The 17,425-nt window shown below is 37.2% G+C and overlaps 1 non-coding gene across 1 annotated transcript; it reads left to right on the forward strand.

The window, feature by feature from the left end:
- The first annotated feature begins 17,132 nt into the window (after nt 1-17,132).
- Nucleotides 17,133-17,204, forward strand: TRNAQ-CUG. Its single transcript has one exon. It is a non-coding gene; the product is annotated as a tRNA-Gln (tRNA).
- The last annotated feature ends 221 nt before the right edge of the window (nt 17,205-17,425 follow it).

A 17,425-nucleotide genomic window follows, 5' to 3' on the forward strand; every position in this document is an offset into this window, starting at 1 on the left:
AAGACTGTATAGAATGCATTTTGTGAACTTCAGTCATGTAATAAGCACTAAGTGGACACCCAATGTACCAGATCCCAGAACAGATTACAAAAATACACCTTTGAAAAACACAGATGTGGCTTCTCTCTTCATGGATCTTATGTATTTTCACATCTTGAGGTATGAAATGAACATCTCCAGGCAATATCTTTCCAGACTTATTAGCTCCTTTCAAACACTCTACAATTTCACTAGCTTATAATAATTCTTATTAATACAATTAGTAAAAAGAAATAAATAGGAATATGTACAAAGGAAATGAGAGTCATACTGACTAAATTATGACTAGCACACATACTTCCAGTTTACTACCAGTAGTCAACTACATGTAGCATAACAAAATATGACTGAAGTATGTTTTATCATAATGTACAAATGACTACTCAATTTGGATATTTAAGATATTTGGACCCATTATATATAATGGAAACTTGTCTTTAGCAAATATGGAGAGTGAAAAATCCAAGATGTGCAGCTTTTAATAGAAAGACCCAGGAGAATGAATGATATAACTCCAATCTGTGTTCCAAGACAGGAAAACAGATGGTGTAATTTCCAGTCCTAGTCTAAAAGTCTGAGAGCCAGGAGAGATGAGGGTGTGAGTCCAAGTACGGAGGCAAATGAAGACCTACATCCTATCTCAAAGACAGTCAGGAAGAAATAATTTTTTCTTACTCAGCTTTTATTTAATTCAGGTCTTGTGGATTGAATGATGATCACCCATATTGGGAAGAGCAATATGCTTTACTCAGTCTACTGATTTTCATGCAGAAATGCCATTACAGACACACTCAGAAATAATGTTTAACTAACTGTCTAGGCACCTGGTGGCCAAATCAATTAGATTCATAGTATTAATTATCACAATATCATGGAAGAGAGATTAATAACAAAATGATTGAGTGCATGCATTGAGTCACATTGTATATTGAAATCGTGTAGTTATATGACTTAAGTTTATTAAGCTCTGGGATATAAAACAGGAAGGGGTTCACAAATATATTAATACATTCTCATAGCCAGTGTTTATAACAAACAGTTTTGGTGATTTCAGTAGCATAATAAAACTAATAAACTTAAAATTCAGAAATAGGCATTCATAATTGAAACTCTACAACAAATTTATACCTCCAGTCCTGAGCTTGTAATAAATACAAGTCCTTGCATCATGTGTGTGCAAAGTCACTTCAGTCATGTCTGACTTTTTGCAACCCTATGGACTGTAGCTATCCAGGCTCCCCTGTCCATGGAGATTCTCCAGGCAAGAATACTGGAATGTGTTGCCGTGCCCTCATCCAGGGGATCTTCCCGACCTAGGGATCAAACCTGTGTCTCTTATGTCTTCTGCATTAGCAGGAAGGTTCTTTACCACTAGTGCCACCTGGAAAGCCTTTTATCATAAACAACTAAATAACTGGGCAGGAGCACAAAATAAATGGATATTGATGTTGAGCAGTAGACAGTTCAGAAATATAATCTGTGATATAAGTTGCTAAATGAGATGATCTCCATGATTATCCTAACGCTCTGCCTAGTCAAATTTTCTAAACCACAGCATGTATAGGGCTTCCCAGGTGGTGCAGTGGTAAAGAATCCACCTACTAATGCAGGAGACACCATTTCGATCCCTGAGTCAGGAAGATCTCCTGGAGTAGGAAATAGCAACTCACTCCAGTATTCTTGCCTGGAAAATTCCATGGACAGAGGAGCTTGGCGGACTACAGTCCATCGGGCCACAAAGAATCGGACACAACTGAACACGCATGCTATAAGGCAGTAGAAGCATATAGAATATGTGCTTAGTGTTTTTAAGCTAAGATCAGAGTTGGAGTGACTAAGATGTTCAAACATTGCAGGCGGAAGTACTAAAGAAGCAGCAGCTGGGCAGAGGAAAAGATTCATAAGTAAGTAGCAGTCTTCCCTTGAGTTTTAGGCTGTATCCCATACTTGCCTACTCTTTGCATGAGGCTAAAAAGAGAACAACTATTGGGGAAAATGAAACAAAACTAATACTGGCATAAGAACCATCATCCAGGGACTGTGAGATGTGTACCCCTGGAACTCATAAAAGGCTAGAAGATAATTGTGTTTGAAATAATCTGATTGGAGAGGCACTTTGAACACCCCCCAGCAATCAGCAGGGAATCCAGAATTCACAGAAAGCTCTCTCCATATTAAGGGCTAAACTAGTTCAAAAGTAACCTCAAAAATTTCTCTCCATAGTATTATGGGTAAACTAGATCAAAAGCCAACACCATGCACAAGTGAGCACTATATGTCTAATAAAATCTAAAATAATCCTCAAAAAGAGCAAACTAATTTTCATGTAAGGTGAACATAAATAAAATCAAACTGAAAAATCATTTCAAAAATTGCTGATAACTAAAGATAAAGATCACTTAAAATTAGAGGAGTGAAAATATAGATCATTGAGTTAAAAACAATATCAACAACAAAAATTCCCGTAAGAAACTATATAAACAGAAAACACTGAAATGATAATCTTAAGAAGCTGATACAAAACAAAACAATAAACAAAACCAAACTTTTAACCTAGAATTCTTTTTCAAGTAAAAAATTCTTCTAATTGAAAAAGAACCGTTTACATTTTCAGACAAAAATTAAAAGAATATACTATTAGCAGACCTATACAATAAAACTGTTAAAGGAATTTCTTCAGGTGGAAGCTAAAGGATATCAGACAAAATCTGAGCCTCCACAAAGAAATGGAAAACAGAAATGGTAAATATGTGAAAAATAGAGAAACACTGAGCACTGTTTATTTCTTAATCAGACATTAAGATACTCTATTACAGAGTTTAAAATGTATGTAAAAGTAAGTGCATGTTTTCCAGGATATAATATGATGTAAAAAAAAAATAGGAAAGAAAACAGGAGTAAACTTCTGAAGCTCGCAAAGATGCTTATGGCATAGAATGAGGTGATGGTTTCATTGATATATACTTATCTCCAAACTCATCAAGTTGTATACATTAAATATGCAAAGCTTTTTATATGTCAATTATATCTCAATATAGTGGGTTTTTCAGTGTCACACCTTTTTGCCTTTCCATACTGTTCATGGGGTTCTCAAGGCAAGACTACTAAGGTGGTTTGCCATTCCCTTCTCCAGTGGACCACGTTTTGTCAGAACTCTCCACCATGACCCGTCCATCTTGGGTGGCCCTACATGGCATGGCTCATAATTTCATTGAGCTAGACAAGACTGTGGTCCATGTGATCAGTTTGGTTAGTTTTCTGTGGTTGTGGTTTTCATTCTGTCTGCCTTCTGACGGATAAGGATAAGAGGCTTATGGAAGCTTCCTGCTGGGAGAGACTGACCGAGGAACCAGATATCAAATTGGCAACATCTGTTGGATCATCAAAAAAATCAAAAGATTTCCAGAAAAGCATCTACTTTTGCTTTTTGATTATGTCAAAACCTTTGACTGTTTGGATCACAATAAACTGTGGAAAATTCTTAAAGAAATGGGAATACCAGACCACCTGACCTGCCTCCTAAGAAATCTGTATCAGGTAAAGAAGCAACAGTTAGAACTGGACATGGAACAATGGACTGGTTCCAAATTGGAAAAGGAGTACGTTAAGGCTGTATATTGTCACCCTGCTTATTTAACTTACATGCATGCAGAGTACAAATTACAGACTGCATTTTTTCAAAAATCAAGATTTAACAGTATACAGTTTACAATAGAAACAGGCAAAACTCAAGAAAACTAGAGTCTACCTTATCATGGGACATTGAATAATTGATCTTACATTTTATGTACATAAAAAGTGATTTGTTTTTAGTCATTAAAGAAGTGCAAATTGAAACCATATTGAGATATCATCGCACTGACTGCAGTGGTAAAAATCTTTTAAATTATGACAACAATAAATACTGGTGAAAATGTAGTAGAGATGGATGTATCATTAATTACTGGTAGGACTGATTGGAAGGTAAAATTGTATCATCATTTTAAATATTATTCTGACACTCTTTTTCTATAAATTTACACCCACTTCATGACTCAGAAATTCCATATCTAAGTATTTTCCAAGATAAACCATGAGCTCACTGACACACACATAAATGTTCAAAGCTGCTTTTTTTCACAATAGTTCCAAATTGGAAACAACTGAAATGTCCAATGGCATGAGAACATATAGGCAAGTTTTTGTTTGTTCGCATGAAAGAATACTATCCAGCAATAAGTAAATGAACTAGGGAAGTGTGTAGCAACATGGATTAAATTCAAAGAAAAATATGTTGATTAAAAATGTCAGATGCAAAAGTGTATCCCAAGTGATTCTTTTATATAATATTCCAGGAATAGCAAATCTAGTCAATAGTGAAAAATGTCAGAACAATGGTTGGAAAGACAGCAGGGTCAGAGGGGATGACAATTGACTGGAAGGTGTACAAGTGACATTTGTGAGTGACAGAAACATTTTATAACTTATTTGGGGCATAGAGTACATGGGTATACACATTTGTAAAATCATAAATAGACTTCCATTCCTAAGCTTTGTGTGTGATACTGCATATAAATGATACCTTAATAAAATAAATAATTTCAGTGAAAGAAACAGAATTTCTGGAAAATATAGCTTATATACTCTTTCTCCTTCCTGCCTTACTTTTTCCCTTCCTTCTCTTCCCCCTAAACCTACCCCTGATACCTGGGAAATTAGTTGGAAAGCATACTAGTTGGAATTTCACAGAAACTTTGATAATTACCTAGTTTATTTCAAAAGCAATTGAATAATATTCTTTATCACATATACAAAGAGATTTCTGGAAGTGATAAAGCTATAACCTCATTGCCTATTACATTCACACAGTTATGCTCTTCTTGAATAAGCATTAGCTCCAAAAAAATCATTATTGTAGAAATAAAACTTGACATTGAGTTTTAGGACATTATTGTAATTTCCTGCACAAACGCTGGGGTTTATAGTGTTGTTAATACAAGTTTTCATTTACTCTGCTGGCCAGGGTACTGGCAATTTCCCTTAATTATAAAAAGTCCTTATGTTTAGAGCATAATGCACATAAGGACAAGGCAAAATGTTAGCAATTAATTCTTAAGTAGGAAGCCATGTGGGTACAATGCAGCATGAGTTATTCTACCCTATTTCAAATCCCACAAAGGGACACTATCAACAAGAGTTTCACAACAACTGGCTTCAAACATATAGTTAAAATTAATACATGTTCAGCCTTTGGAACTCAGTGTGAGCTGCATGAACCGTTATAGAAAACGCTTACCCTAATCTCAAACCAACTGTAAGTCATGGATTTTTCTCTTTTAAACTCTAATAACCTGTGGCTTGATTTTCTAGTGAGCAATTCTAGCATTCTTGTAACTAAATTTCCAAAGAAATGGTATGCTAGTTTAAAGAAGACAAAAACATTTGTTGAGTTATCGCTCATCTGTTTTCTGTGCCAGTCTGTTATTGGTCTGACACTTTGGATGGAACTTAGGGTTGATTGATTCTCTTTTTAAGACTGGTCCTTCTTTATTCATTGGAATGACAGTTTCTTTTTCAGAGGTTTCAAGAGCAGAATTTCATACCCTATATACAATTTACATGCAATATTTATTGTATTATTTACCAAATATTTTCAATATAAAGCTAAAATAAAATTTCTATGAACATATATTTCTGTAAATGTAATACAACATGAGGGAATGTCACAGGGAAGAACAACGTGACTGCATATTGAATCTATTCCCTTAGCTAGAAGTTGTGCTCTGTGGCTTGTGCTTGGTCATACTGGCTGTGACTTTTCCCCTCAAACAAAAGGATGTTGCCTATAGCCTGTAATAAATATAATAGCTCTTTCTCCAGGCTTTGCCTCCCAGGCTTGACCTTTAAAGGCATAACACTTTTCATTCATATAGAGATAAAAACTTGCAGAACAAAAAATAACATTTGTCTTGTTGAAAGTTTGCAAGAACATTATCACAAGACCTAGTGGACAGCTCCAAGAACAAAGGAAAATCACATCCCCTCTGGGGTCTGGCCAAGCACCAAGAAGGCTGCAACAAGCAGCTACACCACCTCTCGTTTTAGGAAAAAAGAAGCTTGAATTCTGAATTCAGGGAAGATGGTTCTTGGGGACACTCATCTATCATCTTCTCAGTCTGCTAGTTTTCTGAATAAAGTCATTACGGTATTCTTTGCCACAATACCTCTTCTCTCAATTTACCATCTGGCCTGTTTTTCAGAGAATAGTATGAAGTTGAACTCTATAACAGGCGTATTATATATGACAAAGATTTTAAGAATCAGAGGTAAGACTGAGAGAATAGTATATATAGGGAGAATATACTTGAAATGCATATTTAGTTACTTAAAAAAAAAATAAAGAGACAATTGAATTAAGAATGTAATCATCATTTTATGTGTACTTTTTAAAAAATTCTTGACCACTGTATTAGGTTTCTAGGTCTGCTATAACAAAGTACTGCAAAGCTGTGGCCTATAACAATAGAAATTTATTCTATTACTGTTGTGGTGCTGGGAAAAGCCAATTCTAACTCCATCTTGGAACTGTTTCTTGGGCTTACTTTTCACTGCTTTTCTTATTATATTATACAAAATGGTCTGCCTCAGAGAATCCTGCCCCTCTGCTTGACTGTTAAACTAAAGTACCTTTGTACATAATCCTATCTACACGTAAATGGCAGGGTGGAAACAATTACTACATCCCCTCCCTGAGGTTTGCCATTCTAGGAGATATTGCAAGATTAATGGGCTTTTACTTTGTTTCCTCATCTCTCCAGCATTTCTGTTCTATAAAAGAATCTGGCATCCAAACCTCAATAAAATGGTTATTTTTGAGACATTAGTCTTCAATCTTCTTGGTCTGACAGCTATCCAAATAAAGTCATATTCATTGCCTTAATACCTTTTCCTTCCAATTCATTGGCCTGTTGTGCAGCAGGAAGAGCAAGTCGGACTCAATAACACCGGAAGCTAGAGGACCATAATCGGTAAATGCAAACTCTCTCTAGAATCCAGGGAATATTTTCCATGCTCCATCCCATTTCCGGGTATTTTTCTGGAGAAACAAAAAAAACTAATTTGAAAAGATACTTACACCTCTATGGGCTTCCCAGCTGGCACTATTGGTAAAGAACTTTCCTGCCAATTCAGGAGACACCAGTTTGATTCATGGGTCGGGAAGATCCCCTGGAGAAGGGCATGGCAACCCACTCCAGTATTCTTGCCTGGAAGATCCAATGGACAGAGGAGCTTTGTGGGCTACAGACCATAGGGTTTCAAAGAGTAAGACATGATTGAAGTGACTTAGAATGCATACGCTCACGCATACCCTCCTATATTCACTGCAGCATTATTCGTAATAGCCAAGATATGGAAGCAACCTGACTTCCCATTAGATGACTTGTTATTAGATGAGTAGATAAGGAATATATTGTATATATACACAATGCAATATTAGTTATAAAAGATGAATGAAATCTTGCCATTTTCAACAACATGGATGGCTATTGTGGGTATTATGCTAAAGGAAACAATTTAGACAGAGAAAGACAAATACTGTATGATTTTATGTATATGGGTAACCTAAAAAAATTGTTTTGAAAGGAAAAAGCATTAAAAAAAAAAGAAACAGATACAGACTAATACAGAGAACACACAGTTGGTTGCCAGAGTGGAAAGGGTTGGGGGGGTGACTGAAATAAGTAAGGGACATCAAGAGATTTTAGCTTCCAGTTATACTATAAAGTAAGTCACTGGAATGAAATATACAGAGCATTGGGAATATAGTCAAAAGTACTATAATAACTATGTATGGTGACAGATGGTGGTTAGGCCTATTGTGGTTATTTTGTAATGTATAAAAATATTGAATGACACTGTTGTACACCTGCAACTAACATAATATTTAAGTCAATTATGTGTGTATGTGTGTATATATATATATACATATATATGTAATTTCCATGCTTCTCTCCTGGCTTCTGTTGGCTACAAACTCTCTTTAGTATCATTAACTTGTAGTATTATTACTTCAATTACTGTCTCCATCTTCCCATGGCTGTTTTTCAACTATGTTCATGTGTGTCTGTGTCCAGATTTCTTTCTTTTTATAAGGACACCATTCATAACAGATTTAAGCCCCAACCTAATCCAGTACAACTTCATTTTGACTTGATTACATATACAGGAACCACGTTTTCAAATAAGTTCTAATTTACAACTTCTAGAGGACATGAATTTTTGAGGAGACAATATTCAACCAAGTACAGTAATAAGTCAGTCTCCTTTAGGGAGTCAATATAATTTAACTAAGCATATGGAATTATGATATTGTATCATTTACTAATTTATTTAATTGTTCATTCACAGACACTTACAGAACACCTACCTATATAGTGATAATCACTGTGGTGGCTGTTACTGAGGCAGAAAGAAAGAAAAAGTGAAAAAGAAAGGGAGAGAATGAGAGGGAGGAAGAGGGGGAAGAAGGAAGGAAATACAAAAATAGAGACAAAACAAAAAAATACAAATTTTATTACTATTTTAAATCTTGAGTAGGTCATTTTTTTTCCTTTGAAAAATGTATCTGATGCAAAATTACTAAACACAAAATGTCCTGTGATGATACTAATGTAATTTCTACAAAGGTGGTGTCACATGCCCTATTATTTACATAGTATTTTTAACTCCCAAATGTTAATTTCCCAGATTCGGTCACTGGAAAAAGTAATGAATAGAACAATAACAATCACGTCCTTGAGATACTAATTATTTAGTAACTAGAAAAACAAGATTACACAATTTTTTCCCTAAAACAACACTCCATGGACACTATAAGCAAGATGTACAAAGAAAGCAATATCAAACCCTATTATCTGCTAGATTTTCAACCTCAAACTCTAAAAATGAAATATCTACTGCTAACTAGGTTAATTTTCAACCTATTTCTGACCCATCATACACTAAATCTCAAAATATGCTGTGGAAATCACTGTACTCAAATAATCTGTAATAACTATTAAATACAGACATTCTTTAGTGTAAGACTACTTTTTTCAGAGTCTTTATAAGAATTTGCATTTAAATTAGTTCTTTAGCATATTCTTACATTAAAATTTAATAACCAACGCTGTAACTCATAAACCATATTCTATGTGCTTAGTCACTCAGTTGGAGAAGGAAATGGCAGCCCACTCCAGTGCTCTTGCCCGGAGAATCCCGGGGACGATGGAGCCTGGTGGGCTGCCATCCATCGGGTCTCACAGAGTCAGACACGACTGAAGAGACTTAGCAGCAGCAGCAGCTGCAGTCACTCATTAGCGTCTGACTCTTTGTGACCCCATGGACTATAGCCCGCCAGGCTCCTCTGTCAATGGGATTTTTCAGGCAAGAATACTGAAATGGGTAGCCATTCCCTTCTCTAGGGGATCTACCTGAACCAGGGATCGAAACTGGGTGTCCTGCATTGTAGGCAGGTTCTTCACCGTTTGAGCTACCACAGAAGTGCAGCCCATTAAAAACATTACTAAAAAGGCAAAAAGAAAAAGAAAGTCCTTTCAACAAAAAATGTTATAGTATGGAAAAACTAAAATGAGACAGGAAGAATAAGAGAGAACCACTGCTGATGCTATGAAGAGACAATAATTCTGGGATGGGTGAGTAGAATTGACAAGGAGGGCCATCTGCGGTCTTTGTTGATGAGATAAAATGCATGGAACACAGTCAGAAATTGCTGAAATGTTGATCTTACCTATGGTCAAACCCCAGAAACTCATATTTTTTTTTTTTTAAGCTATCATTCTAGCTCAGTTCCTTGAAATTTAATTTTCTCTTGAAGTGAAGTGATCTCACCTATCTAAGGAAAGCATTAAAGATGCAAAGTTTATAAAAATTTCAAGTGGTCCTAGCCATTGAATGGAGTGAAGAAAGAAAAAATCATTTTAGCTGGAACTTTGGTAACTCAGTAATTCTTACTTCACTTGGGACATATTATTCAGTAATTCGTGATCTGGGAAGAACTATTTGAAAATTAATATTCTAAAACATAGGTAAATTCAGTCTGTAAACATGTGTTAAGATTCTGTTTTGTTATATTATGAAAATGTATGAATTTGCACGTGTCTACCAGAAATAGCTATTTATATAATACCATAAGGGAGGGCTTCCCTGGTGTCTCAGCAGTAAAGAATCCGGCTGTCAATGCAGCAGACACTGGTTTGATCCCTGGGTCAGGAAGGTCACCTGGGGAAGGAAATGACAACCCACTCCAATATCCTTGCCTGGAAAATCCCAGGGACAGATGAGCCTGGTGGGCTACAGTCCATGGGGTCACAAAAGAGTCGGACTTGACTTTGTGACTAAACAACAAAAACAACAAAACATAATACCATAAATCCTTTTGGTATTAGTGAATTGGACTAGATTCTTGATCATAAAACCAAAATTTTATTCTAATCGAAGCATCCCTGAGTTCAGGTTTTTAAAACTATGTAAAAATTCACAGATTAAAGAACATCAGGCCATATTCTTTTCACTTTCTTGCTAAAAGGTAGTCTAAAACCCTGATGTGCCAGACCAGGCTGATCTAAAGGTTTATTTTCCTTCGGCTCAGGCCAACCTTAGCAGTTTCTTTTCCTTTTGCCAGCAGTACCACATCAATTTGATAAGAACTGTAACAGTAGTCACAAAGAGGCATATGCCCAGTGACAGCTCTAAAGAAAATCAAAAGAGGAACTAGAGATTCACCTTCAACTCAGAGAATGGCTGACCTAATCTTCCCAGTGCAGGCCTTTCTAAAGGATTCTTTCCAAGAAAAAACTAGGCATAATCCTTTTTTAATAGTACATCCATTCAGGACCAAGAGAAAAAAAGAATACACTTCAACAAGAATTCATTATCATATGTAAAGTTCAAACCCATGGCATATTGACACAATTAATAGCCTTGAATGTATCTACTCCCAGAAGTATTTTATTTTTGTGTTGTGTGTTATTTATTTGTGTGTATGTTAGGGAGGAGGAGTTGTGGGCTCCCTTAAAAGCAAATAATACATGAAGCTCCACCTCATAGATCACATAACTTAAATTTTTACTAAATCAAAGGATAGACTGTAAATAACATTTTACATATTAAAAAAGCTATGGCATAGGCAGATAAACTTGTTTAAATTTTATAACAGTGACCTTACAGTAAGTTGTCATCTCAGGCTGGGAAATCAATAGTTTTAACCAGGTATTCAGCTTTCAAGTATTCATTTTGTTTTATATTCTATCATTACAATTATATTGAAACACTAAATGGGTACTGACAAAAAAAAAATGCTTAAATGAAAAGGTACAGCTCAACGAGCTTTCAGGAACTGAACTGCAATCAACATCAAGAAACAGAACCACGTAGAAGCAACCACCCTCATGTCTCCTCTTCATCAAATACCTTTCCCCAAAGGTAACCACTGTCTGGATTCACAGCACCATGGATCAGTCTGACTGCTTTTGAAGGCATGTAAATGAGATGATACAGTTTTAATTTATGTCTGGTTACTTTTTCTCACTAGGGCTTCCTTATTGGCTCAGACGGTAAAGAATCTGCCTGCAAAAAAGGAGACCGGCTTCAATTCCTGGGTCGAGAATCTCCCCTGGAGAAAGGAATGACAACACACTCCCGTATTCTTGCTTGGAGAATTCCATGGACAGGGGCTCCTGGTGGACTACAGTCCATAGGGTCACAAAGAGTAGGACACGACTGAGGGAGTAACCATTTCACTTTCACTTTTTTTCAATTTCTATTTTAAAAATAGAGCCCTGATGTTGCTTGTTAAGTTCAGTTGCATCTGACTCTTTGTGACCCTGGACTGTGGCACACCAGGCCTCCCTGTCCATCACCAGCTCCTGGAGCTGGCTCAAACTCATGTCCATCAAGTTAGTGATGCCATCCAGCCATTTCATCTTCTGTCGTCTCCTTTTCCTGCCTTCAATCTTTCCCAGCATCAGGGTCTTTTCCAATGAGTCAGTTCTTCGCATTAGGTAGCCAAAGTTTAGTGGTTCAACTTCAGCATCAGTCCTTTCAATTAATATTCAGGACTTTCAGGATTGACTGGTTGGATCTCCTTGTAGTCCAAGAGACTCTCAAGAGTCTTCTCCAACACCACAGTTCAAAGCATCAATTCTTTAGTGCTCAGCTTTCTTTATAGTCCAACTCTCACATCCATAATTGAATACTGGAAAAAACATAGCTGTGACTATGAACTCCAAAATTACAACTCACTGCTGAACAACCATTGACAGGAGAATGTTGGATCCCACAAAATGGACACATCAATGTCCAAGCACAAAGGATAAGCCCCAGCAAGATTGTAGGAGGGGTGTAACACATTTAGAATCAAATCCCGTACCCGCCAGAGATGCTTGGAGGTCTCAAACAAAACCTTGTGTGCACCAGGACCCGTGGCCCACAGAGACTGAGTCAGACCTCCTTTTGCATGTTTGAGCATCTCCTGCAGAGGTACAGGTCAGCAGTGGCCTGCCACAGGGGCAGGGGCTCTGGGTGCAGCAGACCTGGGTCACACATCATGTGGCATAAGCCCTCTTGAAGGAGGTCACCATTAACCCCACCACAGAGCCACTGAGTAGATGACCCACAAGCTGCAGAGCAATTATACAAAATAAATTATTGCACAATTAAGAAAGTTTTAGGACCCACAACAGATTTCCCAACGTGGGGATCTAGCAAAGGGACTGAGAACCCCAGGGAATTTGACTTTGGAGGTCAGTGGGATTTGATTCTAGAACTTACACAGGACTGGGGAAACAGACTTTTGGAGGGCACAAACAAAACCTTGTGCAACCAGGATCCGGGAGAAAGGAGCAGTGACCCCACAGGAGACTGAGCCAGACTTGCCTGTCAGGGTACAGGAGTCTCTGGTGGAGGTGTGGGTCGGGGTGGCCTGCTGCAGGGTTGGGGGCAGTGAGTGAAGCAGTGTGCATGGGACCTTTTGAAGGAGGTCACCATTATCTTCATTGAGAGTGAAAATAAAGTCGCTCAGTCGTGTCCGACTCTGCGACCCCATGAACTGTAGCCCACTTAGGCTTCTCCATCTATGGAATTTTCCAGGCAAGAGTACTGGAATGGGTTGCCATTTCCTTCTCCAGGGGATCTTCCTGACCCAGGGATTGGACCTGGGTCTCCCAAATTGCAGGCTTTACCATCTGAGCCTCCAGGGAAGCCCATTATCTTCATTACCTCCTTCCTTCTGTAGCATCCTTGAAGGCCACCCAGATGGGGTATAACACAAGATAGTAGAACCTCCAGAAGTCTAGGGTCCTGTGTCGTGAAGTGAACCCCAGTGACAGTGAGCATGTAAAATGAGTATAGAATTCGCCTCAAGTAGTGGATGTAACAAGAACAAAAAAACTGATACATATGGCAGTGGTTTAGCAGTCAGCTTGTAAGTGGTAAGAAGCTGATATGCGTATGCTTAGTCTCTCATTTGTGTCTGACTTTGCCAACCCATGGACTGTAGCTCACCAGGGTCTTCTATCCATGGAATTTCCTAGGCGAGCATACTGGAAGGGATTGCCATTCCCTTCTGCAGGAGATCTTCTTGACCCAGGGGTTGAACTTGGGTCTCCTACATTGCAAACAGATTCTTTACCACATGAGACACCAGAGAAGTTGACAAGAACCTGATATGGGAAGTAAGAAATAAATTCATATACATTAAATGAGGACAACTTATTTGGTTACCTTGCTGCCTTCTTATCTTGACATGGCAATCAAAAACCCAATGAATTTGTAACTATAAGGAAAGAGCTTAAGAAAAAAAAATTAGGTTAATAGTGTATATTGGTTAATATATAGAGGACATATTTAGCAAGATGTTATAAAACAATAATGAGCTCATGAAAGAATGGGCTTAGTCCATTAGAAGAAATGAAATATGAAGAGAGAATCCAGAATCTGTGTGAATTGTGAACACATTGCTTTTAGTAAGAGACGAAATTGAGGAAGCTGTTGAAGAAGATTGATTTAATGTGAATGGCCCATGCAATGCAGTATTAGTTTACGGGGAAAAGTGAGCACCCATTTATGAAATAAACAGTTTGATAAATATCTGACATAGGCTGTCTTGTTACAAAGATGCCATGAAATCAATTAGGGAAACAGAATAGATGGTAAGATCCTCACATTTTGTATTCCTATCAGCCCTTACATTTTCAATTTTCAGTTGTACAATCAGACATATCCTTTCAAATTCTTCCAAAATGTTGCATTTTTTTAGAGATCAAATTTTACAAGAACATTTCTCACACCTACATTAACATTCTGTCATTAAGGTCTGGTGGCACACTAAGATGCCCCCTAAGACTTCCTCCTTCTGGTGTATGTGCCCTGCATAATCCTCTGTAAAGATGAAAATGTCACTCCATGATTAGGTTATGTTATACTGCACAGTTGATCTTAAAATAAGATGAGTATCCAGGTGGATGTCATCACATTAGTCCTTTAAAAGGTGTTTTCTCTTACTAGTAGAAAAAATGGACATCTGAGAGACAAATCCCAGCTGACCTGGAAGAAAGCAAAAACCCATGCTGTGAACTGTCCATGCAAGTGGGATGCACTTTAAAAGCTTACCATGTATAAGCCTCACTTATACAGAGTGAAGTAAGCCAGAAAGATAAAGAATGTTACAACATACTAACACATATATATGGAATTTAGAAAGATGGTAACGATAACCCTATATGCAAAACAGAAAAAGAGACACAGAAATACAGAACAGACTTTTGAACTCTGTGGGAGAAGGTGAGGGTGGGATATTTCAAAAGAACAGCATGTATACTATCTATGGTGAAACAGCTCACCAGCCCAGGTGGGATGCATGAGACAAGTGCTCGGGCCTGGTGCGCTGGGAAGACCCAGAGGAATCGGGTGGAGAGGGAGGTGGGAGGGGGGATCGGGATGGGGAATACGTGTAAATCTATGGCTGATTCATATCAATGTATGACGAAACCCACTGAAATGTTGTGAAGTAATTGGCCTCCAACTAATAAAAAAAAAAAAAAAAAGCTTACCATCATCCTAGCACACAGTTAGCAGGAAAAGGATGACTTTGGTCCCACAATGACAAAGAAATTAAGCTTCAACCATCTAAATAAAAGTGGATGAGTCATTTTTCTTCCTAATAAACTTTTACAGGACTAAACTAGAATAGAATTGAAACAGAATGTTAAATTTATCCATGGTCAGAATATCCCTGTTATATGTGACATCAAAATTTGATTTAAGACAAATAAATGTCTGAATATGAATGGCACATTAATGGATATCATCTAGTAACTAAGGGGATGATGCTTTTTAGTAAAGCTGAGAGTCTCCCAATCTTCATAAACCCTAGATATATAGTGGGTTGTGAATTTTTCTTTCAAAGATAGATATTCTGCTATAGTGCAAAATAAATATATTCTAAGTGGAGAACACTATTTTGGACACTAATTATTTTTGAAAAGAGAAAAAATATTATTTTAAAAATAGATTTTGCAGGAAACAATCATAGGTTAATTTACACATGTGCTAATATGCACGTATATATTTTGAATATACATGCAAACACTGAAGTTGAATGTTAGAGAGAGCTTTCTGTGATAGTACAATAGAATGAATAAATATATGGTAAAATGGAATAATGCTATTACATTGTTTCAGAATACATAAGTATTTTTATGAGATTGTGTATATTTTGCCTATACAAAAACACTAAAAGTTTATTGAATAAATGGCTTATTTTGAATAAAGCCTTGCCAGTAATTAGAAGCAATGAAAGGCACTCTTTTAATGATATATATATATATATATATATATTGATAAAAGTCTTTCATTTTTATTTTACGTGAAATTAGAGTAACAGAGCCGTAGATGAGGCTTTTCTTTTTTATTTTTAAGAACTGCTAATAGCATAGTTTCTAGGTGCACAGAGAACAAAACACTTGATAGTTATGTTTAGAGACTATTTGTCATCTATGAGGATTATTTTAAAAAGACAGGAGACATAATAAATTATAATACTCAGTTTGTCTATTGATTATATGCTTGATTTAAGATAGACATTTTCGTGGTAAAAATCTCTTAAATAAATGTTCATTTAGTTGTGTCAGTTTTATTCATGTGACATTCAGACTCATCAGAGCAAAAGTAAAGTTATATTGTAGGCACCAGAAGCTTCCATTCAAACCTGAATTACATATGAACAGCCTTAGTCACATCCACTTTTGACTTGAAGGAAGACCGAAAAGACAAACAAGAGTATCTTTCCAAGAGAATGAATCCAACATTCAAGTATCAGTGTTTGTTTAACAACTTTAATCAGGACTAGCTGGGTTTTGTGTGTACAGAAGCTTGTGCATGTATATAAAGATACATACTTAGTGTGAGTTAACTATAATGATTTGCATAGATTTAGCCAGAATTTATTATCAGAACAAAAAATCACCTCTGCAGGGCAGCATCTTCATTCCAGGAAAGAGTCTATGATCACATTTTGCTATTGGCACCAGGATATGTCCACACTGACTTATCTATGCATTGTTCTGCTAAAGGTAGACATGCCTTCAGGCAGCTTTTGCTGAGCTGTCTGGATATTCAATGTCCTCTGTTCTTTGATCCATGCATTCTGTACTCTTCATGTCTAAATCCCAAGGATAATATGATCATCTGACTTCCTGACATGCTGACACTTCTCTCTAGGTAGCAAAATGAGCTAATGCATTTATGAATAAACAGACTAATGAAATTGGTGTGTCTATCAATTTCTCCAGTACAATCTTGGGCATGAGCCTTGCTTATGGCAGTGGGACATTTGTCAATGTGACCCAGGAGGATGCTTGAGAAACACATTCACTTGAGGATTAGTCTCATCTCAAACTGTTCTTTGCAAAGCACACACACATTAAGAGATTTAATACAATCAAGCCTCCTTAAGAAAGACACATGACCTGACGTTGGATGACATGTGAATGAGGTCTCAAAAGCTAACCAGCCAGCCAACCACTAAAACTGAAAGACATCATACAGCATACCGTAGTTCCATGGTATAATGGTGAGCACTCTGGACTCTGAATCCAGAGATCTGAGTTCGAGTCTCAGGGGGACCTTTCCCTTTAGGCTGTGCCCAGTGTCTTTGGGCTCCCCAGGTGTCTCAGATAGTAAAGAAACTGCCTGTGATGCAGGAGACCCAGGTTTGATCCCTGGGTTGGGAAGATCTCCTGGAGAAGGGAATGGCTTCCCACTCTAGTATTCTTGCCTGGAGAATTCCATGGACAGAGCAGCCTGGTGGGTTATAGTCCATAGGGTCGCAAGGAGTCTGACACAATTG

Source organism: Cervus elaphus, chromosome 30 (genome assembly GCF_910594005.1).
Source record: "Cervus elaphus chromosome 30, mCerEla1.1, whole genome shotgun sequence".
Classification (NCBI taxonomy): Eukaryota; Metazoa; Chordata; class Mammalia; order Artiodactyla; family Cervidae; genus Cervus; species Cervus elaphus.